Here is a 25,473-nt window from a genome sequence, read left to right as displayed (position 1 = left end):
AGAAACTTTTTTTCTAAGCATAGTCATCATACATCATTTTTGTAATTTAGATTTTTATTTCTAAAAGACATAGGCATTGAAATGTTTTGATGATTGTGCACATCAGAGTTATGGTTCTTAAATTTTAGGATTTTAAAACAGATTAGGAGGCTAATAGGGAATTATGAATTTTTGGTTTTGAAAATTGAATAATTTTTAAAAAGCTGCTAACCTTTGCTTTCAATTTTTAAGAAAAGGCAAGGATGGGGCACCTGGGTGGCTCAGTCAATTACACATCCGACTCTTGATTTCCGTTCAGGTCATGATCTCAGGGCTATGAGATCAAGCCCCACACCAGGCTCCCTGCTAAGCGTGGAGGCTGCTTAAAATTATCTCTCTCCCTTTCTCTCACTTTGCCCCTCCTTCTGCTCTCTGTCTGAAAATGGAAAGGATATTCTAATACCATACAACTATAAAGAACTTGGTCTAAGAACAAAAGAGGACCCTTCAGAAGAAAGTCCAATAGGTATATTTTTGCAAACTTTTATGAGTGTTATATTAATACATGTATTACCATTTCAAACCCCTTAAAATTCTATTTAATGACATTATTATCAAATAAAATTATTTTGGAGACAGTGAAACATGAGGAAGAGATGGAACATCTCCAATGTCTCAATTTCTCTTTGTGTCCTTGTCATTATAAAATTATCCAGTTTTATGCAAGACTATTAAAGAAAATGGAACAGTACTCCTTAATATTTATTACATGCAGTTTGGAACGTTCTAGGTACATTGAAAGAAACCAAGGTACAACCAGCCATCCTGCCTAATTTTAACTTTGAAAAGCCTGGAATTTAAGGAGTAAGGGGACTAGCTACCAAGGTGGCCTCAGTAATTCTGGACCCTGATGATTCAGCACAGAAAAGGCAGCAGCTTCTATGAACAGTTCATCAAGATTGGTACCAGAAGGGGCACTGGAGAAGACTTTTTCTTCCTTAATTGCCTTTTTCTACTCTGACTATCCACCCCGCCCTCTCAGAAATATATTTTAGGTACTAAATCTCATGATAAAGCCATTTTAACTCTAGTTTGATTCTGTGATTTGAAGCATGAACAGGTTAGTCATTGGCCCTCAGAAAATGTTCACTTTGGTAGGCTGCTTTTTAAAATAAAGCAAAATCCCATTAAAAATAACATCTGTCTCCACTGCCCTTGGTGACTTTGTCCTTTATATAACTAATACATCTATATTCTTCCTTCTACATTCCTCGGAGAGAAATTACAAGATTTATCTTTTTACTCTGACAGCTGTGTTATTGCATAAGTACTGAGAAACAGAACAATGCAATATACTTTAGTGGGGTTATTTTTAAGTGGTCTAGTATGTGCCCCTTTGCTAATATTAATTTGCAGTTCTTAATATGCTCTATTTATGGTTCTCTCAAATAAGGAAAAGTCCCTAGATTAGGGGTTGAACATCTAGTAGAGTTGAGACCAACTGTTGAGAGCTACTTTGTTTTTAATAACAAAGGGAGTGATCAACTCTTATGGATTTCAAATATTGAGATGAGTTTATTGTAAAAGAAGAGGTTATAGCTTCACCATAGACTTCCTGTATGTGGTTCACCACACAATTCTAACATTATTTGTGTGCAGTTTACCAATAATTTTTAGTCCTCATACTAAGTGGTAGGTTGAATAATGGGTATTGTGTTGAAAGGTGCCTGAGGCTTCTTTGGATCCAACCAGAAGGAATATTAAGACAGATTCATAATGTCCACAAAGGGATAGGAGCCAAGACATACACATGACTGCCTGGGCATTGCCAGCCTAGTTTAAGGTAACTTTTTTTTTTTTTAAGATTTTATTTATTTGAGAGAGAGAATTAAAACACAATCAGGGAGAGAGGCAGAGGGAGAAGCATGCTCCCCTGTGAGTGGGGAGTCCAACATGGGTCTCGATCCTAGGTCCCTGGATCATGACCCAAGCCAAAGGCAGATGCTTAACCAACTGAGCCACCAAAGTACCCCTGAGATAATATTTTTAAGTTGTCCTCTATAATTTAGTATCTGTTTAGATTGTTCTCTAAGCTTCTTCTTGAAGTCCAGACTTTCCAGTTTCATTTATAGTTTGCTCAGAATCCCTGGTATGTTAGAACCCAATCAAAAATGGTAATTGATCGATTGCCTAAAGGATATAAAAATGAGCAAATATTTGGCACCTGAAGATTGCCACCTTGTACACTGTGTCTGTGCATCCTTGTACCTTCTTGAAAACAATTTTATGATTTGGATTTTCTGTAAGGACATTTATTCCATATCCACTTTGGGCAAACAGTAGCACAATCTCATTCCATCCTTGTCCATGGCAGTTTTGCTATTGCTCAAAGTTAATAGGTATGAGTTCCATATCTCCTATTTCAGATTCTGTTTGTGTCCTCACTATCCACTCCTTATGTCTCCAGGAAGAGGGGGCTTTTCTCCTTCACCTTAGGTAAGCCCCACTCTGCCATTACCTTCACCTGCATCTCCTGGGATCTTGTGCCTCCATTGTTCCCAGGATTGGTAGTAACTGCCTTGTCTTTCTCTTGTCTGGAGCTTTGTCCTCTCCTTAAAGATCTACTAGTCTCCCTGTTTCAGAGTAGACTTCACTTTGCTCTCTCTTGCTCCCTTCTAGCTCCCATCTCATTTCTTGCCTCTCACAAGTGTCTCTCCAGCCTCGTGCCCCACTTCCTCCCAAGATACTTTCAACAGTGATGGAAATGTCCTAGACCTGTGTTGAGCCATTCAGCACAGGTGGTTCTCGAACTCTTGAAACGGGAGAAGTGTAACGTGGAGAAATGAATTGTCAATTCTCGACATGTCATTTAAATTTGGAACAGTCACTTAGGGCAAATGGCTGCGATATCAGATAGTATGTAGACTTTCAAAGCCAGGGTCCCTCACTTGAACCACAGAGCACAGAACATCATGTGACTGCATCTTCTCCATTCCCCCAAGGACAGTCCTGAGCGAGTACTATCCCACGTTGGGGAGAAGTGAAATCCACATCTGCATCAGGACTTTGTTCTCTCTGCTTAGGTAACTGAAGCCTTTCTTTCCAGCCCTTGGAAAGAAGAAGTTCTAATATATGTCATTTGCAAAGGTCATTAGCAACTCTAAAAGGCAGTCCAGTGCTGGTTTCTCAATCCTGTCTCCTAACTGCTTTAATGTAATTAATTTGTTACTATCCTCTGAATGCTACCTTTACTTGTCTACTTGTCAGCCTCAGCATCCTCTCTGCACTCACCAAACTACAGAGATTCTTTGAGGCTCCCATCTTGACTTTGCTAAAAATTAAGGTTATGAATATTGAAATCCTTCAGTGTTTTAAAAATATCTATTGAAGGGGAGTTTGGCTTAGTCAGTGAAGCAGCCAACACTTCATTTTGGTTCAGGTCAGGATCAAACAAACCCCTCGTTGTGCTCTGTGCTCAGTGGGGAGTCTGCTTAAAAGTTCTCTCTCTCTCCCTCTCCCTCTGCCTCTCCCCCCAAATAAATAAATAAATCTTTTTAAAAAGTATCTGTTGAAGTTTTATTAGAGTTCAGGCAAGACTATCCTTTCAGAGATCATTTCTATAGTTTGTTACTAGAGTTTAGGCAAGCACCAAAGATAAAGTGGTTACTAATAAAAATAATAATAATAATAATAATAATAAATATTTTAATAAAATATTTGTTATGATATGCCAGGTCCTCTTCTTAGCTCTGAGGGTACATGATTTCATTTACTTCTCATAGGTACCCAATGTGATAGATATTATCATTATATAAATTTTACAGATGAGGAATCTGTAATAACGTACCGGGTCTCACAATCCATGACTGACAGAACTCACCTGCTTCTACACAGTTTATATTGCAGCACCAGCCCGTTCTTCCTATTCTTCAACAGTATCAGGGAATTCCTAGTTTGTTTGTTTGTTTGTTTGTTTTAAAATTTATTTACTTATTTGAGAGCAGAAGAGAGAGAAAGAGCAAGCAAGAGCAGGGGAAGTGGGGAGAGGAAAAAGCAGGCTCCCAGCTGAACAGGGAGCCCAATGTGGGGCTTGATCCCAAGACCCTGAGATCCTGACCTGAGCTGAAGGCAGACGCTCAACCAACTGAGCCAACCTAGGTGCCCCAGGAATTCCTAATTTCTTATAGCTCTTTTACCTTTGCTTTGTTTTGTTGTTGCCCTTTGTTTTGTTCTTAACTTTTTGTTACTTAACTTCTCACATAATAGACTTTTCTTTCCCATGAACATCTAAGCTCCCAACATAGGGACCAAATGGTTTCACCCTTTGTGTTCACCAAAAACCCAATGTCGTATTTTAGGCTCTAGTTTTAAAACAACAGATATGATCCTTCTGAGGTTCTGAAATCAGTTTATCATTTACCTAATTTACAACCCAGTTACTTTAATGAAGTTGAAAGCAATCATATGCAAATGTGGCATGTCCATACAATGTAATATTATTCAGCAATGAAAAAATAGCTCTAAAAAGTACTGAGGAAGCATAAATGTGTAGTGCTATGTGAAGGAAGCCAGTTTGAAAGGTTACATGCTGTGGGATCCCAACTATATGACATTCTGGAAACAGTGAAACTCTGGACACAGCAAAATGGTCAGTGGTTGCCTGGGATTCTGGGGGGAGGAGTGAGTTTCTGTTCAATTTTTCTGCAAACCTAAAACGACCCTAAACAGAGTAAGTTCTGTTAGTTTAAAAAATTGAACAGAAAATCATCAGAGCACACCACTCACTGTGAAATAAATATTGTTTCAAGAAATATTTTTTGCTGTTTTTAGATTTGCATGTATGCGTGCAAATGGGTGCCCTAGGTTGGGTAAAAACAATATATATATCGTACTGTGGATGAGAAGTCAAAATAATTTAAAAGCCATTGTTTTAGAGATCACTGCAAAATCAATACCTATTTGCCACCTGACTGAAAAGCCAACTTGGAATTCTGGGAATGATGGTGAGTCGAGCTCACGTAAGAGGAAACGGTCCTTTATCCACAGCCTTCAATTAGTATGAAATGTGTCTGATGTAATAGGTCTACTTTCTAAAACAGTTGTACATGATAATTACAGGATCCTCTCTGAAAGTGTTTAACCACAGGGTATGACAGAATTAACCCACAAGTTGTAGATGACAAAATGATTTTTGTCAGGGTATTTTTCAGCGTTCCTGATTGGATGTAGTAGCTACCTTTTCGAGTTTGGGTAACATATTTGGAGTGTCTTGATTTTTGTTTTAGATGAAGCAGAACAGAATGATAGTCCCTAAACAGTATCAGCCCAGGTTTTTTGTTTGTTTTTTATGTTCAGTTAGCTAGCATATAGTACAGGATTAGTTTTGGATGTCATGTTCAGTGATTCGTCAGTTGTGTTTAACACCTAGTGCTCGTCACAACACATGCCCTCCTCAGTACCCATCACCGTGTCACCTCCTCCCCACCCTCCCCTCTGAAACCCTCGGTTTGTTTCCCGAGGTCCATGACCTTTCACGGTTCATCTCCCTCTGATTTCTCCCCCTTCAGATTTCCCTCCCTTCCCCTGTGGTCCTCTGTGCTATTCCTTAAGTTCCACATACAAATGAAACCATATGACAACTGTCTTTTTCTGCTTGACCTTAGCATAATCCCCTCCAGCTCCATCCATGTCCATGCTAATGGTGGGTATTCCTCCTTTCTGATGAACATCAGCCCAGTTTTTACCAAATATTTGAAGGAACCTGTGAACATAAAGACTGTGTGTATGTGGCTCCTGCAATCACCCTCCCACCTGGCTCAGGAGAGGTGCCCAGGAGAATCAAGTCCAATTTTAGACGGACTCCAGTTAGTGGTTTTCTGCAGCTGGCGTCAATACAGAACAGGAGTGTGTTTACGGGGTGATTGGTTTCTGTTATTGTCTGGTTGGTTCTTATTTCCCCCTCCCTCTTCCCAACCTTCCGCCTTTCCTCCTCCGCCGCCCATCTCCCTCCTCCTCCTCTTTCTTCCTCTTCCTCTCTTCTTTCTTCTTTGTAAAATAGCTCTCCTGGATTCATGTGTCTGGGAAGTGGAACGTCTTAACTGAAAAGTCCAGGCCATCTGGCGCTGGGGCATCTGTCAAGCTGGAGACGAAGCAGAGTTTCTGGCCTTGATGCCTCTTCAGGACTTTCCATCTCACCCCATGTTGCTCTTCCTTTGTCTTCACCCCCTTTCCGTACAGATCACCATGAGGACTTTGACTTTTGTATTCGCCTACTCGGAAGGATACCAAAAGAATGAACATACAGAATTTCGTCAACACAGTGCTAAACTCCCGGATCCCGTGTAACTCACTTCCGGCACACGTTTCTTTTTCTTGCTGTACCTCCCCAGGAGAGGGAGACACAATGCTTCCCTGCGGCAGATATCCAGAGGGTGATCTCATCCCTTTGAATCAGAGTCAGGGGAGTGGAGCCATAGAGAAAGGAAGAATATACAGTTAATTCATTTCTTGGTTGCTGCCTAATCATCCTTAAGCTCATTTCTGTTTTTAAGGAGCAATAAATAAAATGAAAACCCTGCATATGGGAGTTCCAAATGAAACAAGTGAGTCTTCTATCCGGCATGGGAGTTGCGCAATGCCAATTTACTCTTAAATTTTATACAGCACCAAAGGAAATCTATTTATTTTGTGATTTGTCGATTACAGTTTACAAATAGAAGGCTCTTTCAGTATTTCTTTAGAGACTTTTTGTAAAAATACAGATTCCTGGGGTCTGCCTCAGGCCTCTTGAATCACAGTCTCTGAACTTAGTACTTAGAAATTTTTCCTTTTATTTATTTATTTTTTTAAGATTTTATTTATTTATTTGGCAGAGAGAGAGAGTGAAAGAGGGAACATGAGCAGGGGGAGTGGGAGAGGGAGAAGAGAAGCAGGCTTCCCGCCAAGCAGGGATCCCCACACGGGGCTTGATCCCAGCATCCCGGGATCACAACCTGAGCTGAAGGTAGACAGACGCTCAATGACTGAGCCACCCAGGCACTCTGAAATTTTTCCTTTTTAAGAAATTTCCTCTTGGGACGCCTGGGTGGCTCAGGTGGTTGGACGACTGCCTTCGGCTCAGGTCATGACCTGGAGTCCCGGGATGGAGTCCCGCATCGGGCTCCCAGCTCCACGAGGAGTCTGCTTCTCTCTCTGACCTTCTCCTCGCTCATGCTCTGTCTCACTGTCTCTCTCTCAAATAAATAAATAAATATTTTTTTAAAAAAAAGAAAGAAAGAAATTTCTTCTTTAAGAGAATTTTATTGATTTCACCAGGCTAGGGAACCAGTGGCATGCTGTCTTGGGTGGTAAGTGAAAACCTCTTAAATATCAAAAAAAACTTTTAAAATATATAACACTTTTGAAAATTCGTCTCTTTTTTCTCTTAGTCATGACGCCATGTTTACATGATAGTCAGGTTTATCTTTAGGGTGTCCCTTCTGGCCCCCAGAAGAAAGCTACCAAAATTTGACATCAGAAAGCAATAGATGAGTATTCACTTGTCCAAGAACCCTCTTTGTCTGTAAATATTTACAGAGTTCCTTGTTTCTGACTATAAAGCACTATCTTCAAGTAAGTCGTCCTACTCAACCAGCTCTGTTAGCTCATGTGTGTAGTTTGAGAAGGAAAGTAGCTTTATTCCATGTTTGATTTATCACTGATTGAACAGTACCAAAAGCATTTTTTACATTCTAGCTTGTGTGTGGTCCTGTTCTTGGTGCTCTAGAATGAAAGTCCCAAGCACACTGGTTCTTGCTTCCTTCGAACAAACCAGGCCCTCTGTGTGTATCCAGATACTTTCCAAACATGTTCCTTTTTTATTCTGTGAGAGGGAGAAAACAATTGCCTTCACTCCTTTGGCAGAAGGACCCCTTTCAGTGTCTATTTTGTTCTCTCACATTCCTTACTTCAGAGTCTCTCCTCGTGAATTGTGGGTCCTTTCGTTCCTCAGAGTCTCCTGGGGAGGCAGCTCTGTGAGTCCCCTTCAGATAACACAGACCTCGTCCGACCCCACCCTGCCCTTTTCTCTCTTACCCCAGCCTCTTTCCCTCTTCAGGCCTCCGCGGTCACTCTCCATGAAGCTTTCCTCCTATGTCATTATCACAAGACACTATTGGAAGCTCCCACAAACCATGTAGACAAGGCCCATGGTGAATGTGGGTCTTCCTGGCTTTTCAGCAGGCCTCCTGTCAGCCTTCTAGAATGTCCGAGTCTCCTCATCACAGTGGCTTTGCCAGTTCTCCTTCACTCTTCACCCCCAAACCTCACCTGTTTTTCTGAGGAACCCAGAGCTCACACATGTGCCCTGTAGGCATCTTCAACACGTCCGGCCCTACCTTGCGGCTCTCTCATCCCTCCATCTGTCTCTGGAGAAGTGTCTCTTCAAAAACATCCCCGTTTCGACCCGGACTCTTCATACTATCTCTCTGGCCTTGGACATCTGCCCTTTGAGCTTACTACTGTTTCCTTACCCTGGTATTTTAAACTTTAAAAATTAAAATCTTGTCTTGAAATCTTTTAAATGTTGGATGACCTCACCTCCCTGCCTTCTTTTCACTCATTCTAAAAAATGCTTGAGTGCCCAGGGTGCCTGGGTGACTCAGTTGTGAAGCGTCTGCCTTCAGCTCAGGTCTTGATCACAGGGTCCTGGGATTGAGTCCCGCATCAGGCTTTCTATTCAGCAGGGCGTCTGCTTCTCCCTTTTCTTCTGCCCCTCCACCCCACTTGTGTTCTCTCCCCCTCTCAAATAAATAAAATCTTTAAAAAGAGTCAAAGGGGTGCTTGCGCGGCTCAGTTGGTTGAGCATTTGACTTCCGCTCAGGTCATGGAATCGAGTCCCACATAAGGCTCCCTGCTCAGTGGGAAGTCTGCTTCTCCCTCTGCCTGCAGTTCCCCCTGCTTGTGTTCTCTCTCTCTCAAAGGACTAAATAAAATCTTTGAAAAAAATAAATAAAAACCTTCAGTGCCCAACTGCTTGCCTGGTGCTGTCTCCCGCGAGCATGCATTTTCCTGTGTTCCCTTCACCGTAAGACTCCGCTGTGTCCCCTGCCCTTTAACTCACCGTCATTTGGCTTCTCTTTCTTCATTTTCTCTAAATAATGGTTTTCAGTGAACACTTCTCTTCTCTAACCTAACCAGTTTTTCCAGCTTTTCTACCTGGAACCTTTTTAGAATTTGAGGCAATTGTTACCATTTTTTTTTTTTTAACCTTGCCATCAGTAATATCTGAGAATCTTTGTGTTTTTCCACTTTCTCTAGTTGGTTCTGGGGTTCTGGCTGGAGTCTTCTTTTCCACCTCCTGCCTCCTAAAATAGTTATTCCCTAAGAATGAGTCTGCCTCTCCTGTCTTACACTCTCTCCTTCCGATTCTGCATGTTTCTGCTCACATAACTCTCATAGCTGTCGGGCAGGTAGGTCGCCTGTATATTTTAATCTTTAAACTATCTCTCCAAGGCTTACTTTCTGTGTTGTTAATTGTTTAAATGACCGAATGAGTCACCCTTCCATCAAAATTAACAGCTCTGAAACACAGAACTGTTTACATTGCTCTTGAAATTTAAACACACACACACACACACACACACACACGAGTGCATTTCCTTCTCCTTTTTATCTCAAAGGAATTACTGTTCTCCTGGTAACTGGGCCTTCAAAATATGTGAATAACCTCCTTTCACTTTTATATCTGTTCAGTTGAGAAGTTCTTGTGTTGGTCTCTGCCTGCTGGAGTCACCTGGGCCCATAGGACCTGCACTGAGGCCCCCCCACTGACTTTTCGTCGGTCAGAGCCAGTGTTGGGGCTCAACCAGTCCTTCTAGTTCTTATAGTTTCAAAACACATCTCGCAACAATCTTCGGGGAACTTTGAGGAAGAAGATTTATTCTTCACAGATTCTAAAAGGTGGAAGGGACACCCAGGGGCCCACAGTGAAGTCATGGGTAGGAAGAGGGAGCCCCCTTTTTTGGGTCCAGGGATGGGGTGTCCATGAGTTAATGGGCTCATGAGGGACACATTTAAAACATGAAAGTGGGAAGTACGGCTTAGGTAGGAAAGCTTGGGATCACTGAGGTGGTCGGTTACCTCAGTGACCCAGGGCTTTATAGAAGGGGAACTTCATGTGTGGGAGAGGCCTGGTTCCTTTGCTGGGGGTTTTACGAGCAGCCATGTCCCACAGTGGTAGTATGTTGACTTGAGATGGGTGTCTTGGAAATGGATGCCTCAGCGATCAGAAGCAATCTTGCGATCAGAAGCAATCTTGTAGTATCAACATCTAGTCAACTGTGTTCTTCATGAGGCTCTTCAGCGCCCATCCCTTCCATTCCAGCCCTGCCTCGGCATCTGCGTCAGTCGCTGTGTGCCTGGACTCTTGGTGTGGTCCTTCAGCTCTTCCAAGGCCTCATTTTTCCCTCACGATCCCCACTGTTGACTGAGCCCCGTCACGATTCTGTTTCAGCTCCCTGTTACAGATTGATTATCTTTCAACTTTTGACGTGAATTCAGTGTGAATTCAAGCTATAAAATGTTGCTCTCCATAAGGAGACGGAAACCCAAAGGGGATTTCCTTGAAGAAGCCTCCCCTCTATCTTTCCTTTTGCAAGAGCCGCTTCCGTAAGTACAGATGCACCAGGCAGGCCATATACCCTGTTCCCTAATGCAGCCTCTGGACATTTTCCTGTGCTCCTCTGCACCTGAATCCCCTCATCTCCCTTGTCTTTCTCTCAAAACTCTACCCCACTTTGCAGGATCCAGCACGAATCTCCCACCTCCTCCTGCCTGATGAGAACTGAACCCATCCTTCTCTGTGTTCCTATAACTTCATAACTCTGGTATAAAACCTGCTGTCTTTCTTCCACAACTCCCAAAAGATATGGAATCAGTGTTTTGTGTTGAATTGTCTCGAAATTCGGCAATGTGTGCAGACTTGAAACACCTTTTTTTTTTTTTTTAAGATTTTATTTATTTATTTGACAGAGAGAGAGATCACAAGGAGGCAGAGAGGCAGGCAGAGAGAGAGGAGGAAGCAGGCTCCCCGCTGAGCAAAGAGCCCGATGACCCTTGCCAAAGGCAGAGGCTTTAACCCACTGAGCCACCTAGGCACTCTCAAAGCACCTAATTTTATTGAGAATTTGCTACTACTTAGAAATGTTCTTCATTCATCATTTGAGGATGTACTTTACAAATTTCATTTGGCCTCCACTTCTTTGGTCCCTGGCTCCTGGTTCGTATTCAGCATTGATTACAAGTCTCGTTCACATAACGATCTCTATCCCATCAGCCTTCTACTCAACATGTTCAGTGAGTGACTCTGCTTTGCTCTCAGGATAAACCACAAATTCCTAATGACCGGCGTTCAAGGCTTTTCCCAGTCTGGCTCCAGCCTAATTTCCTTTAACTGAGCTCAATGTTATTCTGCCGTTGGTCCCACAGTATATCATCTTGATTCTTGATTCTTTGCCTTTGTTTTTATTGTCCCCCCCTTATCCTTGAGGCACTTCCCTCCTCTGTTATTTTATGAATTATACCCAGAATTTAAGATCTAGCTTATCTCCTAGAAAGCATTTCCTTCTTTTTCAGTTTATCTTTTATGGATCTACGGCTTTCCCACAGTGCTATAGGACTCACTCCCAATAACACTGAGCACCACGTTGGAGGAGGATGGATGGATGGATGGACGGACGGACCCACACCATACATGTATTATATGTGTGTATATGTAACTTTCTATCATTATTCTGATGACATGATTATTTTTTTGCTCAAAAAACCATGTAAACTTCCCAAAGGCAAGGATAATGATTTACTTCTTTACATCCACAGAAATGTTAGATCCCTAGCGTATCGTACTCTCTACCTGAGGTCCTTCAGAATAATTAAATACAGAACATCTTGGAAAAGAAAGAAATGTAAGACTTTTCTATTCTAAATTTTTTTCTGGGGGCGGCTGGGTGGTTCAGTCGGTTAAGTGGCTGCCTTCAGCTCGGGTCATGATCCCAGGATCCTAGGATCGAGGGGCTCCCTGAGCAGGGAGCCCGCTTCTCCTTGTCCCTCTGTCTGTCTGCCTACTTGTGTTCTCTCTCTAGTTCTCTGTCAAATAAATAAATAAAATCTTTACAAAAGTAAAATAAGTTATTTTTTAAAGATCTTACTTATTTATTTGACAGAGAAAGCGCACAAGTAGGCAGAGAAACAGGCAGAGAGAGAGAGAGAAAGAGAGGGAAGCAGGCTCCCCGCTGAGCAGAGAGCCCGATGTGGGGCTCAATCCCAGGACCCTGAGATCATGACCTGAGCCTAAGGCAGAGACTTAACCCACTGAGCCACCCAGGCGCCCCTAAAATGTTTTTCTGACCCTTGTTCTGTATAGTCATACTCTTCCCTTTGGAATTCTTTAAACTCCTGTTACTAAGGTGAAATGTTTTACAAGGAGTTTAAGTTAAAATTTTAAAAAACTGTGTCCACAGGAATATTAGAGCCCCACAATAATGGGATTAAGTGTTGTTTCTGTACAGCTTGCACTGTTAAACATCCTGGTGTTGTGTTGTTCTAGTTCAACATGAAGAACAGTTCCCAGTTCATCCATAATGTGTTGGTTTTAGAAAACAGAACTCTAATTTATCACATCAGAGTGTGACTGCAGAAGTGTATGTTCTTTGTTGGTAATCAGTACGTGGTTTTGGGTTTGGGTGTTTTTGTTTTTGTTTTTTGGTCCATTCTTGCTCATTAGAAAAACAGTTTGGGGTGTTATTAACAGAAAGAATGGGTGGTTCTAGAGATAATAGGATCAAGAAGGAAATGCCATATTCCATTTTGTACAACACCAAGAAACTGGAAGGGACATTAGTTTCTCTAAAGGGCATCCCTGCCTACGTAGTTGAACACTGCCTTCTACTTTGTTCATCAGTTTCTATGCTGACGGACTGCATTCTGAGCTTCGATCTCACTGGAAAGGCTAGGAGGCTTTGTCAACGTGGAGCCTGTTAGAGTCTTGTGTTCATCGGGACGGGGCTCAGTGCTTGTGGACCCAAACCCCTCTCATGTGACTTCGAGCCTGCCACTCACTTTCCCTGAAGTTAGCAAGAATTCTGATGCCTTCAAAGGGAGAACTAGGATGAAGATAATGAAGTCCCACTTCCTTTCCCTTTGAAAAATTTTCACGACTATCTCTTGGTGTTCACTGTGTTGAACTGGCTTCTTGGTTCTGTCCGTTTCTATCAGCTTGTTAAAGCAGACTTGACATTCAGCTCATGGAACCAAGTGGGTGTTTCTCTACACTTTGTTTATTCCTGAAAGAGCCTCTCTTCTGCAGGCCAGGTTTACTGAAATTCATTATCGTTTCATAGAATGAACCAGCCTCAGATTTAACCCATTTCCCCTCAGATTATTCAGGTCTTAACTTACATGTGTGACACACGTTGTTTCACATCTGAGAGCTGCCATTGACTAAAAAATAAAAAGAGAAAAGCGAAGGACAGTTGAGAAAACATAAGAAAGACCCAGAAAGACTTCACCACACTATCTGGGAATGAGCATAGGGACAGGAGCAGGTTAAAACATACATGTCACCCTAAAATATATTAAAGATAATATCTTAGTTAAAGAAATGCAATCTGCTAGGTCTGAAAAATATTTCAGATAAAAAAAACTGCGGATTCATTCCAAAGTTGACAGAGGAGCATACTCACCCCGTAGCTTCAGTATGTAGCAGCACACAGACAGCTTGTGTCTTCTACGTGGCCCCCTTGATCCATGGACACTGGATTATTTTAAAACAGATGCAAGATGTGCATATTCCCCAATGCCCCTAAATTAATATCTTAATATTCAAAATTGTTTTTTAAGATAAAATATTTAATCTTGAAGAGATCATCTCTGGTATTTTAAAAGAATTAAGAAGCCAGTTGTTTTATTTTAACCAACGATATTGAGGTATAATGTATATATGATAACAAACACCATGTTAAGTGTGTATTTGGATGAGGTTAAACAGATTCATCTGGGGCACCTGGGGCACTCAGTCAGTTAAGCATCTGACTCTCGATTTCAGCTCAGGTCATGATGTCAGGGTCCTGGGATTGAACCCCGTGTTGGCCTCTGTGCTCAGTGCTCAGTCTGATTCTTTCTCTCCCTCTCCTTCTGCCCTTCCCCCACTCTCTCTCTCTATGTCTAGCTCTAAAATAAATAAAATCTTTTTAATAGCCCAGGGATGCCGGGGAGGCTCAGTGGGTTAAGCCTCTGCCTTCAGCTCAGGTCATGAGCTCAGGGTCCTGGGATGGAGCCCCACATCGGGCTCTCTGCTCGGCGGGGAGCCTGCTTCTCCCTCTCTCTCTGCCTGATGCTCTGCCTGCTTGTGATATCGCTCTCTCTCTCTGTGTCAGATAAATGGATAAAATCTTTAAAAAAAATAAAAATTAAAAAGCTAAATACCCCAGATTTATCTACCATGTTTTTATCACTAAGTCAAGTCGTATAATACATTACTATCACCGCACCAAGTTCCCTCATGGCCCTTCTTTTTCTGTCGCCTCAGGCAATCACTGTTAAGCTTTCTTACCCATTGATTAGATTTCATTTTTCTAGAGTTTTGTAAGAATGGAACCCTCTGTAGACATTTTTCTACCTGGCTTCTCTTGCTCAGCATAGTGTTTTTGAGGCTTCCAGGTGGTATCCAGGAATATTAGCAGTTCACCCGCTTTGTTGCACTTTTTTCCATTTTGTTGCATTTTTTAATCGCATTGTCTGATATTATCTAGATTTGCTTCTCTATTCCAGCTGAGGGACATCTGCTTTTCCAGTGCAGTGTAACTGTGAATGAAGTTACTATGAACATTTACATAAAAGTGTCTTGTTTAAAAAGTGTCTGTATAGTTACTCCTGGATGGTTCAGTTAAGCATCCGACTCTTGATTTTGGCTATGGTCATGATCTCAGGGTCGTGGGATCAACCGCCATGTGAAGCGTGGAGTCTGCTTGGGATTCTCTCTCTCCCTGTTCCTCTGTCCCTACCTCCTCGAGCTCTGCTCATGTGTTAATCTCTTTCTCTCTTAAGAAACCCTCTCTGTACAGATATATGTTTTTATCTCTCTTGGGAAAGGAACTAGGAGTATAATGGCTCAGCTATGTACACAGTATATGTTTAACTACATAGTAAAGTGCAGACTGTTTTCTAAAGTGGTTGTACCATTTCACATTCCCCTCAGCCACATATGGGAGTTAGAGCCTTTGCCAACATGAGTACGGTCATTCATTTTAATGTCAGCCATTTTTAGGGGTGTGGGATGACTTCTAATTGAGATTTTATTTAGCATTGCCTGATAATTCACCTTATTGAGCACCTTATATGTAGGCTTTCTGGACTCCTCAAACTCCGATCACCGCTTTCTCAACTCAGGGAGGCAACCACCCTCTGCCCAGTTCCTCTGCCCACTTTCCAGAAATCTCTTCCACACAAAGACACACAGGTGTTGTCTTATCTTTGCTTATTAGTTTCCTGTCTTTCAGTCATCACAGTCCTGCACTATCTGTTGTCTGGTTCCTGAAAACAGTTATTTATTTTGTACATCTTCTAAGGTGCTTTTTGCGGGGGCTGTGGGGTACAGCTGATCAATGTAGGTTACACTCCATTCTTGTGACTCTGGCATGGCTATAAAGTTGTTCAGGGCATTTTTTTTGTTTGTTCTTTTTTTTTTATTTTGTTTTGTTTTTTAATTTTCTAGTTTTTTGTTTTTTGTTTTTTTAAGTTTATCAAGAGCCAAGCCCAGAGAACTCATGTCATATTCTATTTGGGGGGTGGGGTGGGGGACAACTTAATACCCTTAGGCTCACTCTCTGCTAGTAAGAGAATATGATGCCAAGAAAGAGAAGGGAAAGCATACTCCTTTGCTGAGCCTGAGGAATTCTGCCAAAAAGGAATGACAGTGGAAGGGAGGAAATGAAGCTGCAGAGTGTGTGCCTGCCAACTTTGTCTCTTGGCATTTTAGCCCAAAGAATGAGAGGTGTGTCAGTGAAAATGAGGTGTGCACCAGGACAGGAAGCTATGTCCGGGGCAGCCTCCTACAGCATCCCAGTGAGCCCAGCAGTTCAGCCCACTAGGTCAGAGGGACGCCTGGAAACTTGGGTTCTAATGTAGCAGAGATAGGACCCTGAGATAGCCAGACAAATTGTCCCTGGCACTTGGGGTGCCATCACGTAGCCAAGGGCACTTCTTTCCTGAGCACTGAAGCCCTAGGCTGAAGGGGCATCACAGCCACACCCCCAGAAAAGGCTTCATTGTCAGCAGGAGGCGAGATGAGTTAAACAGAGATGTCTACCCAACCAGAGCAGATCAAGAAAAGGCAGAAGGCTTATCTACCAGTGGTGAATTTAACTATAATGTCAGCACAGTCAAAAGCACGTAGATCCATAAGGAAACCTGCCCCATAGTCAGAGCAGATAGAAAAAGTCATGTCTGGAGACAAACAACTTTTTTTCTGTTCCCAAATCTATTAAAGGCACATCTCTTTCCACTATGCATCTCTCTCTCTCTCTTTCTCTCTCTCTCTCTCACACACACACACACATTTTAGAATGAAAGAGAAGGTAAACAGAGGTGCTAACTGGTCCAAAAGAAACAGAACAGTACCTAAATTCCACTTAATTTGTGTTTCTTTTTATGCACAAATGAGTAAGTATAATGTGGAGGGAAGGGCAGGGACATGGTTTGTGAATTTCTAATGATTTGTAACATTTATAAACTAGGAAGCACCTTTGCCTTCCAAGAAGCTTCTCTATTTTCATCTCACTTCTAGAAGACAAAGGAGCAGCAAATGCTAAGGTTTACTGCCTAAAACCAAGAATGAGACCAAGAGTGGACAGAGATGAACATGAGACCGTATGAGACAGATGATGCACGCTTGCTTGCTCACCTTTAGTCTTAGATGAGGCTGAAGCAAGTGCCCGAGGACTTGGTTTTGTTTCTTCAAATGCTGCTTCTTGCCTGGACAAAGACAAAATGACTTCCCAGAGTTGGAAGAGACCTTGCTGGGTACATGGGTGACATTATAGAGCAGAAAATGAAGGAGTAGAAGAATTCCATAGCTGAGCTAATTTCTTGAGCTTTTTTTCCTAGAAAATGGGATTGGCAGGGCGGGGGGTGGGGGGGTTCCTGGGTGGCTCAGTTGGTTAAGTATTTGTCTTCGGCTCACATCATGATACCAGAGTCCTGGGATCAAGTCCTGCATCGGGCTCCCTGCCCAGCAGGGAGCCTGCTTTTCCCTCTGCTTGCCACTTCTGTTTGCTCTCTCTCTTTCTCTGCCTGTCTCTCACACAATAAATAAATCTTTTAAAAATAAAAAGGAAATGGGATGGAGGGACTGTGAGAAGGTGAAAGCTATAATACACAGTGGAAAAGACTGTTGGTCATAGAGCCATTTAAAATCATATACAGTTTATAAAAAAATTTTTAAATCATATACACTGACAATTATGTCAACCAATCGTAATCTTATCTAATTTTTCATGGGCTGCCATAATATAAAAACAATTGATTTTCACCATTATGTTAAAATAGGTCTATTTTATCCTGGCATCATACAAAGTGTATCTCCTTCCTTCTTCCTCCACTATCAAATGGTTAATGATGTAACAAAATAATATTGTAGATGCTGGAAACCATTTAACCACATGAACACACACTCCGATGATATTGTGTTTGTGGGTCTGTATTTTAATTCAATGGATACTTTAAATGAGTACAATTTTAAATTATACGGTGAGAAGGGGATTAAGATTTCTTAAATGTGTTCATAGCTACTTTAGCCTAGCATGACTATTATCTTTTTTGTGGTCACTAGCTAGTATTTACTCACATATATATTTTGTTCCTACTTATAATCAGAACATACAATTTTATATACGGTGTTCTTTATCATTCTCCATATTGACACTTATTTGTTACTTTAATGCTTACTTAATGTACTGTGGAGTTAATATAGCAACATTTTTTTTTAGATTCTCCCCTATTGGATATACAAATTGTTTTCATTATTCACTATAATGAATAAGGCTGCAGTGAACATTTTCCTAAGTATGCCATTTTCTAATTTTGAATTGTTATTTTGGATAATTTGTAAGATTACTAAATCCAAGGATATAAATATATTTAGGGAATCTTAATATAGATATAGGTGAGATTGGGGATTCAATGGGCTGTACACATCTATAGTACCACCAGAAATATATGAGTTTATCATTTGTTTTCCCAAGAATCTCATCTACATTCACATTTTATGATTTATAATTTTATTTAACATATTCTGTGTCACTTTTTTATTTATTTGTATTTCTTTCATTGCTACTTAGAGTTTTAAAGTTTATGTAGGGCTTTATATAAGCCATACTATTAGTGAGGCTTAATCAAGGAAATCACTTTAATATCAGAAAACACAGGTTCAAATTCCAACTTAGGCCCCTTCTTGTTGTCAATCAGCCTCTCAAAAAAAATCAGTTTCTTCATTTATGAAGAACTAATGACAGTGAGACCCACTTCATGAAGTTATTGAAATGATTTGATGAATTAAGAGATGTCTCATGTGTTAGCAGCAAAAGGGAATGATTACTACTTCTTCCCTTGCTCTCTGCCTCCCTCATCTCCTCTACCAATTCTCCTGCCCCTGACATCTTCCTTTGAGAATTATCTATTCAGATTCTCTTGGTACAGAGTTTCACAGAAGCTGCTTTGTCATTCCAGAGTCTACATCCATGCGGGCTCATTGTCAGCGTTTTCTAGGGAACTGATCTGTGTCTTTCCAGGGAGTGCTGAGTTCTATTGCAAAGCGCTGAGCTCAGATCTGTTGGACCCCATGAGTTAACTAAGTGTTCACACAAACAAATGGGGAATACACTTGACACAGATGTCTTCCCATAGATCACCCATTCTAGGATTCTGTGGATAGTCCAGTTTCTCTATTAAATGTCTTATCTCCAGGTTTCCTCCATTAGGGGGTTTCTCAAAGAATCTGATTTTTTGCCACTTTCTTTTGGTTTTGGGAAATACTTTATCTTAATACTCTATCTGTTGCATCCCACCCAAGAATAAGCTTCCTTCTGTGGTAAAAAAGCACAGTAGGTCAAGCAGTCAAAAGGCAAGACAATTGCTAGAAACTGCATTCTGGATGATTCCATCATTTGGATATTGTCTGACATACCTCCACTGTCCATTTTCCAGGCATTACTGCTCAGTGGTGGCCTGGAATTGGTATCCACTTTGAGGGTTTTTGTAGCAGGAACTGTCTTTCCAAGAAGATATTCTTCTTGAAAGCAAAAATAATTCCTAATACATTATCAGGTATGAGAAAGCCCATTAAGCATATAATTTCTCAATCGGAAAAGCATTGAAAGTCTAAGTCGCTATCCTCTTCCTTGAGGGTGGGGCAGTTTGGGGGGCTACCAGAAAATGTTCCAGTCTCTCACCTTCCTGATGAGAAGTTGAACTGAGGAAGTCATATTTTAAGCTGATTTCATTTCTGGATTTTATTAAAGAGAAAAGCAGGAGGAGGGAGAAGGAGGGGAATCGTTGTCTGCAGTCTCTTCCAACCTCGGTAGCTGTACTTCTTTCTCATCCTCTGGCAAATGGTACGGGCTCCTTTTGATTTTTTTATTTCTTACACAAGCATTTCCTTTGTGTGTCACGCACAAGGCATCTTCACTTTGGCATCACTAAACCCGCTTTCCCCCCATCTCCGCACCCCGTCGCCCCGTTTTTGTCACAAGTGAGCACTGGCCTCTTTTCCCATCTGAGTGTGGATGCAACCATTCCAAGTTCTTACCAACATCAAAGCCCTTCATCCTCACAGGGCATCAGCAAAGTTATCTGAGTCTTGACGATTTCCACTGCAAAATCCCACCAAGCCTGAGGGAGGCTCCTATAACAGATAAGTCCACAGAGGGAATTCAGGGATCCCAGCAGGGTTTAGGCAGAATGACCAGTGTTTCCACTGTGGCTGGGCAGCCCACAGAAGCCACCATTGCCTGCCATGGGCCGTACAGAGACACATAGCCTCGAACTTATCCCAACTCACTGGTGAAGAAGTGCGCACTTAGAAGCACAATCTGGTGTTTCCACCCACACTTGCACTCGTGAGGCTGGAAACAGAAAGGGTGATATTAGAGATGGTGTCCTTGTGCCCAGAGTCCCCTCTGCCACACACAGCGAGAAAGCTCCTGACAGGAAACAGGACGGTGACTGGAATGACCCTACGACGTTCATCGTACCACACGCACTTGCTGATGAATCCTGGCCTGGGGAGCCTCTCCTTGAAGCCAGTGGAGGACTGGCCCACACCTTCAGCCTCAGTCTATGTGACTGACTTTGTCCTTTGGGCAAACCCCTCAACCACGGTCTCCCCTCAACCATGGGTCCCACTGTCCTATCTTACAGCGGTTGTGAAGCCAGAAGGAGACAGGATTTTGGAACAGGGGTCACATTCTCTACACTTGGCGGGGCAGGTGTCTTTGTTAGTCCTGTCAGGCTGATGTATAGTAATTGAAATCCATAAAAAGATGTTCTGCCATTTGTTTGTGTATGTTCTATTTTCCTCACACTCTTGTACGCCCATTAAGGCGGCTTTCGGAACATGCCGTTCTCCCTCACAGCTTCCTGATTTGAACATGCCACTTGAATATCCTCCTCCTCCCTCCCGCCCCCAAGTCCCTTTGTCCGTCTGCCACTTTCCCACTCAGCTTTCAAGACTCGGCTTAAAGACCCTCTGTACCCTCTCTGTACCGTGGTCGGGCAAGTAATCAGATCTCCATCTAATGTGGCCTCTTCCATTTGACGGGGCTCAGGCTTTTTGAAGGCTGTACCAAGTCTTACTCAGTTTCCAACCCAATATCTGATTCCTCTTATTCACTCGGTAAAGGCTGATCAAAATGATGCGTGAATGTCACGTACTTGTTGCCATGAAATAAATTGTATTAATTAGGTGAATGATTCTTTGCTCATTTGCTATAAAACTTAGGAAGGAATTTCAACACTTAGCTTTTTAATACAAATATATATATGCATTATGTATACATATTAAGGGGGAAGGCTAATAAGGTACTCCCAATTATTGCAAGTTTCAGACTGAGGGCATGAGACCCCAGGACAGAGGCCGCCAGATGTGATATTTGTGTGGACAGGTGGGTTCCACAAATTCATTGTTCCCCCAATAGCTGACGTAACTCACTCATTCAGCAGGATGCCAACAGGTATTATAGAAGAAAAGGTTTTCTTGATGAATATCTGGAAAATGCTGGCATACATCTCTATTTATAGAATTTATCGTTTAATTAAAATGCCATCTCTGGAGGAATAGAAGAAGGGTGATCAAAGGTGCAAACCTCCTGAGAGTTCTCATCACCAGGAGAAAGAAACTATTTTTCTTTTCTTTTTTGCTTTGTTTTTAAGATATCTGTATGAGATGATGGTTGCTAACTAAACTCAGAGCAGTAATTATTTCACAACGTATGTTGAGATGTACGTTGTGTTATATCTCGATAAAACGGGGAAAAAATAAATAAAATGCTCTCTGGGGGCGCCTGGGTGGCTCAGTGGGTTAAAGCCTCTGCTCAGGTCATGATCCCAGGGTCCTGGGATTGAGCCCCGCATGGGGCTCTTTGCTCAGCAGGGAGCCTGCTTCCTCCCCTCTCTCTCTGCCTGCCTCTCTGCCTACTTGTAATCTCTGTCTGTCAAATAAAATAAATAAAATCTTTTTAAAAAATAAAATAAATAAATAAATAAAATGCTCTCTCACAGTTTAGTGATCCAAGTAACCTCCTTCATGTTTTGTTTTGATTTAGATTAATTTTCCTCTTCTTTATTTGTTTGATCTTCAGCTTTCTTGGGGACATGGCCCCTGTTTTCTTCCTGCAAGAAAAATTCAGCACACAGCAGAGTCCTTAATCAATTGGGTTGCTTTAAGGATCCTACCTGGAATAGGTAATGTAAACTTTCCACAGATGCTTCCCCATGGTTTTGAATCCTATTTATGATGCAACAGGAACCGTTCCTGTCATTCTGGTTCTTCACTGAGATTGCAGTATGTCCTGAGGAGTAAAATTTTTGTGTCAGAGATGACCTTTGTCTTTTCCACTGTGAAGTATATGTTTATAGCATGACTTTCCATCCTCCCAAAGACCCCTTTATTTTCTTTCTTATGTGATACATAGTAAGCATACTCTCAGTCCAGGAAAGAGGGGAAATTCTATGCTCATAGGATTCTGCAAATAATAAGATTTATCTACAATCTCATGGAAATCAAGTATTTGAGATATGACAGATCCTCTGGTATGTTTATGATTATAATATCTATAGTTCAAGGTCCAACAGAAAGGTATAAACGTCTTTTCTTTTTTTTTTTCCTAAAAATTAGTCCAGGCTTAGACAAAACTGAATGCTAAATTATGAACTAAATAATTACATGTGTGAATTAATAAGCGATCCCTTCATCTCTGAGGTTTGTGACAATTACTCCCTTGGTGTATCACGATATAAATATGATTTAAGAAACAAAGTATAGAGTGTTTGACAATTTCACTATATAATGAATTCTCCTGAAGGAAATGTTCTAAAATGTAACTCTTGATGTGATCCGATTCAGACTATTTGGATAACTACTGCGTGTGCATGTGTGTGTGCACGTGTGTGTGTGTGTGGTGTTACCATCAAGGTTGGTGATACCATCAAGGATCCTTGGTTACAAGATTCATCGTGTTCTGGTATTCAACTTTTAAAATATTATTAGAAATATGGTAGGCTTTGTTGAGATACTGACATAAATTTTTTAAAACTCCTATCTACATAAATTATATTTTCAAAATTAAAACTCTATAACTCCCCCCCCCCAAAAAAAGTGCTGGAAATCACTTTTGGGAAGCAGCACAGACTTGAGAGTTAATCAGATATGAGGATCTAGCTTTACTACTTAACCCACTACCTTGCAAAAATTTTTTTATGTTGCTTTACAAAGAGTGTTATAACTCGACTTGGAAGGGAGGGAGGGAGGGTTACAATGTATCAAGTACACCAGGTCACCTTTATTCATAATGAAGGATCAGATAATTAATTACGTGTTTCCAAGAGTCTCCAAAGAATTTCACTCCTATTCTGTGAACATCTGAAATCCATAATTAGAGTTTAACTCCCTGATTTAAACAGAATTTGCAACTGGTCACCTACATGTCAGATCCTTCTCAGTTTTTTTTTTTTTTATTGGGTTTTGTGACTTACACAAAATGGATATGTATATGTTTTTCAAAATTACCAAGTCAAAAAACCAGGAGAGTTCACATAAAAATCTGGGTCCCCAGTCTCCTCTTTCTCTGTCACTGGCACTGTCATTAAACCACTTACTCATTTTAGAAATCTAGTTGCCATAGAAGAGAATATTCCCTCTACTTAACCTCTCCACATCTACCCCATCTAGTTGTTCAAGTTTAGCCCAGCCCTCAGGGTGAGAAGATGCAGGTGCCCAGGTTGTACCCAGAAAATTAAGTCCAAATCTCAGAGTGGAGCTGGAGCTTTGGAATTTTTAAAAAGCTCTTCAAATGATTTACAGGTGCAGCTGGGGTTTCAAACCACTGCTCCGAAATCTCCATTCGTCTCTATGTTAGTTTTCACACACACCCTCTCCCCCCAGGTACATGTGGCATCCATCACTTCCTTGTCTCATTGATATGCAGCCATGGTCCCCAAATCACCTTCTTGCTCTGTTCTGGTCCCCCATTCAATCTGTTCTCCACCCAACAGCCAGCGTGATTGTTTATAAATAGGAAATTGTCTGGTCAGTTCTGCTTACACCTCTTCAGTTATAATAACAGAAATGAAGGAAACTGCTAATGATCATTTACGCTTCGGTGGGATGAAGACCAAGTTCAGGCTTTGTTGAAAGACTGAGGCACTGAGGCACTGAATTTTAGGAGCAAATGGAAGAAAGTGCCTAGAAGGTGTAGCTGAAGATACCGAGGCAATTTTCCTCCATCTGTGCATCAGTCCTTGGACTAATCTTCTGCTTGCCACCAGGCAGTGACTCGGAGGCTAAAATGTTATTGACGTCTCCCACCAATTGCAACTTAATGCATTCCTGGTATCTTGTTACCATCAGGAGCAAAGAGATTTCGTAATTTGTCAGTGACACTATTATAAGATTAATTTTATGGCACAGCCACCGTAGTTTATTAAATGTCCCTCCCTCATGGTAAATTTTAGGCAGAATAACAGGATTTGGGGCATGTGTTTGTTAGGTGGGGAGGTGATGGTTATAGCTGGGATCATTTCATCTGTGACTCAGATATACAGGCCTTTGTTTTCACTGATACAGAAGATAAATCCAATATTTATCTGAGCTGCACCAGAGATCTTGGTGCACTCATGGTGACTGTCCAGTGACTTTATAAACCACTGTTTCAGCCACTGAAATCTTTCCTTTAGATTCTAAACACCTATCCCTGTAGATGTTGCCCTTCCCATTGGAAGGGACAGAGATAAGTTGTCATCAAAATGCTTTCATCAAAAAGGACACCCTTTGAAGGATAGCGATGCTATTTTAATCAGAATTTTAAAAGAAATCAATAAATGTAAGGTGCTTTGCTGCAGAATGGAAACTTGGATCTGTGTCAGCGCCCCTTGTACACGGCGTAATCAACTTTTATTTCATGCTTTTGTCTTCCACATAGAACCTTGGGCATTTCACTATTTACATTATTAAAAAGCTCAAGAAGCTGCATACATTAAGAACATAATAAAAATGTGCACTTGACATTCAGGTAATGGAGACCAGTGGTGAGGTTATCAATGTAGCTACACCTTCTTTACCCTAAATTATTTTCATCCGTGAAGCTAAAGTGCGTTTGGGGAACTAATTTAACAAATAGCATGCCTGCACAGTACTATCTTTCTCCTAAAGGTCTGTTTGGTGGTGGCGGGCAGAAGGAGGACAAAATACGCAGAGAGAGACAAACACACAGACACTGAGTGTCCTTAGAGACCCAGGACAGGACAGTGCTTAAGAGATGCCCCTGCATTTCCTTTTGTCCTCAAGGTGGATTGGTCTTGTGTAGAATTCTCTCTGGCGAATTGAGCTTTAATAAGGCCACAGATTCTTTTCATGCTGTTTTAGGAATTTATTTGAAAGGATTCAGGCAGCGATGCCCCTTATGTTTTAGAGTTTTACATTAGTGCAGGCAAAGCTTTTCAAATAATATAAAGCCATTTTTTTTTCGAATTCCTTATATCCCCGAGTCTCTGGGTTCTGGACAGAGGAAGATTAAAATCTCTATAAAATCTACCATATTGCCACCACATGAAACAGCTATTGAGAGAGAAATTAATAGTACCTAAAATGAACCTTGGGTTAAGTGTACTTTCTTTGTATTTTCTATGGCTTTTTTTCATTTGCCTTGATGTCTCTTTAATCAGAGTTTCCCTAAAACTGACCTACAGCTG

At 41.4% G+C, this 25,473-nt stretch overlaps 1 protein-coding gene across 1 annotated transcript in view; it reads left to right on the top strand.

The window, feature by feature from the left end:
• CHRM3 (cholinergic receptor muscarinic 3) overlaps window positions 1-25,473 on the top strand; it is a 500,011-nt gene that overhangs the window by 247,770 nt on the left and 226,768 nt on the right. Inside the window, exon 4 of the mRNA XM_059395799.1 lies at window positions 21,867-21,969. The gene's annotated coding sequence lies outside the window, so the exon portion shown is untranslated. The remainder of the gene's footprint in view (window positions 1-21,866; window positions 21,970-25,473) is intronic.

Source organism: Mustela nigripes, chromosome 4 (genome assembly GCF_022355385.1).
Source record: "Mustela nigripes isolate SB6536 chromosome 4, MUSNIG.SB6536, whole genome shotgun sequence".
Taxonomy (NCBI): Eukaryota; Metazoa; Chordata; class Mammalia; order Carnivora; family Mustelidae; genus Mustela; species Mustela nigripes.
This window is presented reverse-complemented; position numbering and strand designations above follow the sequence as displayed.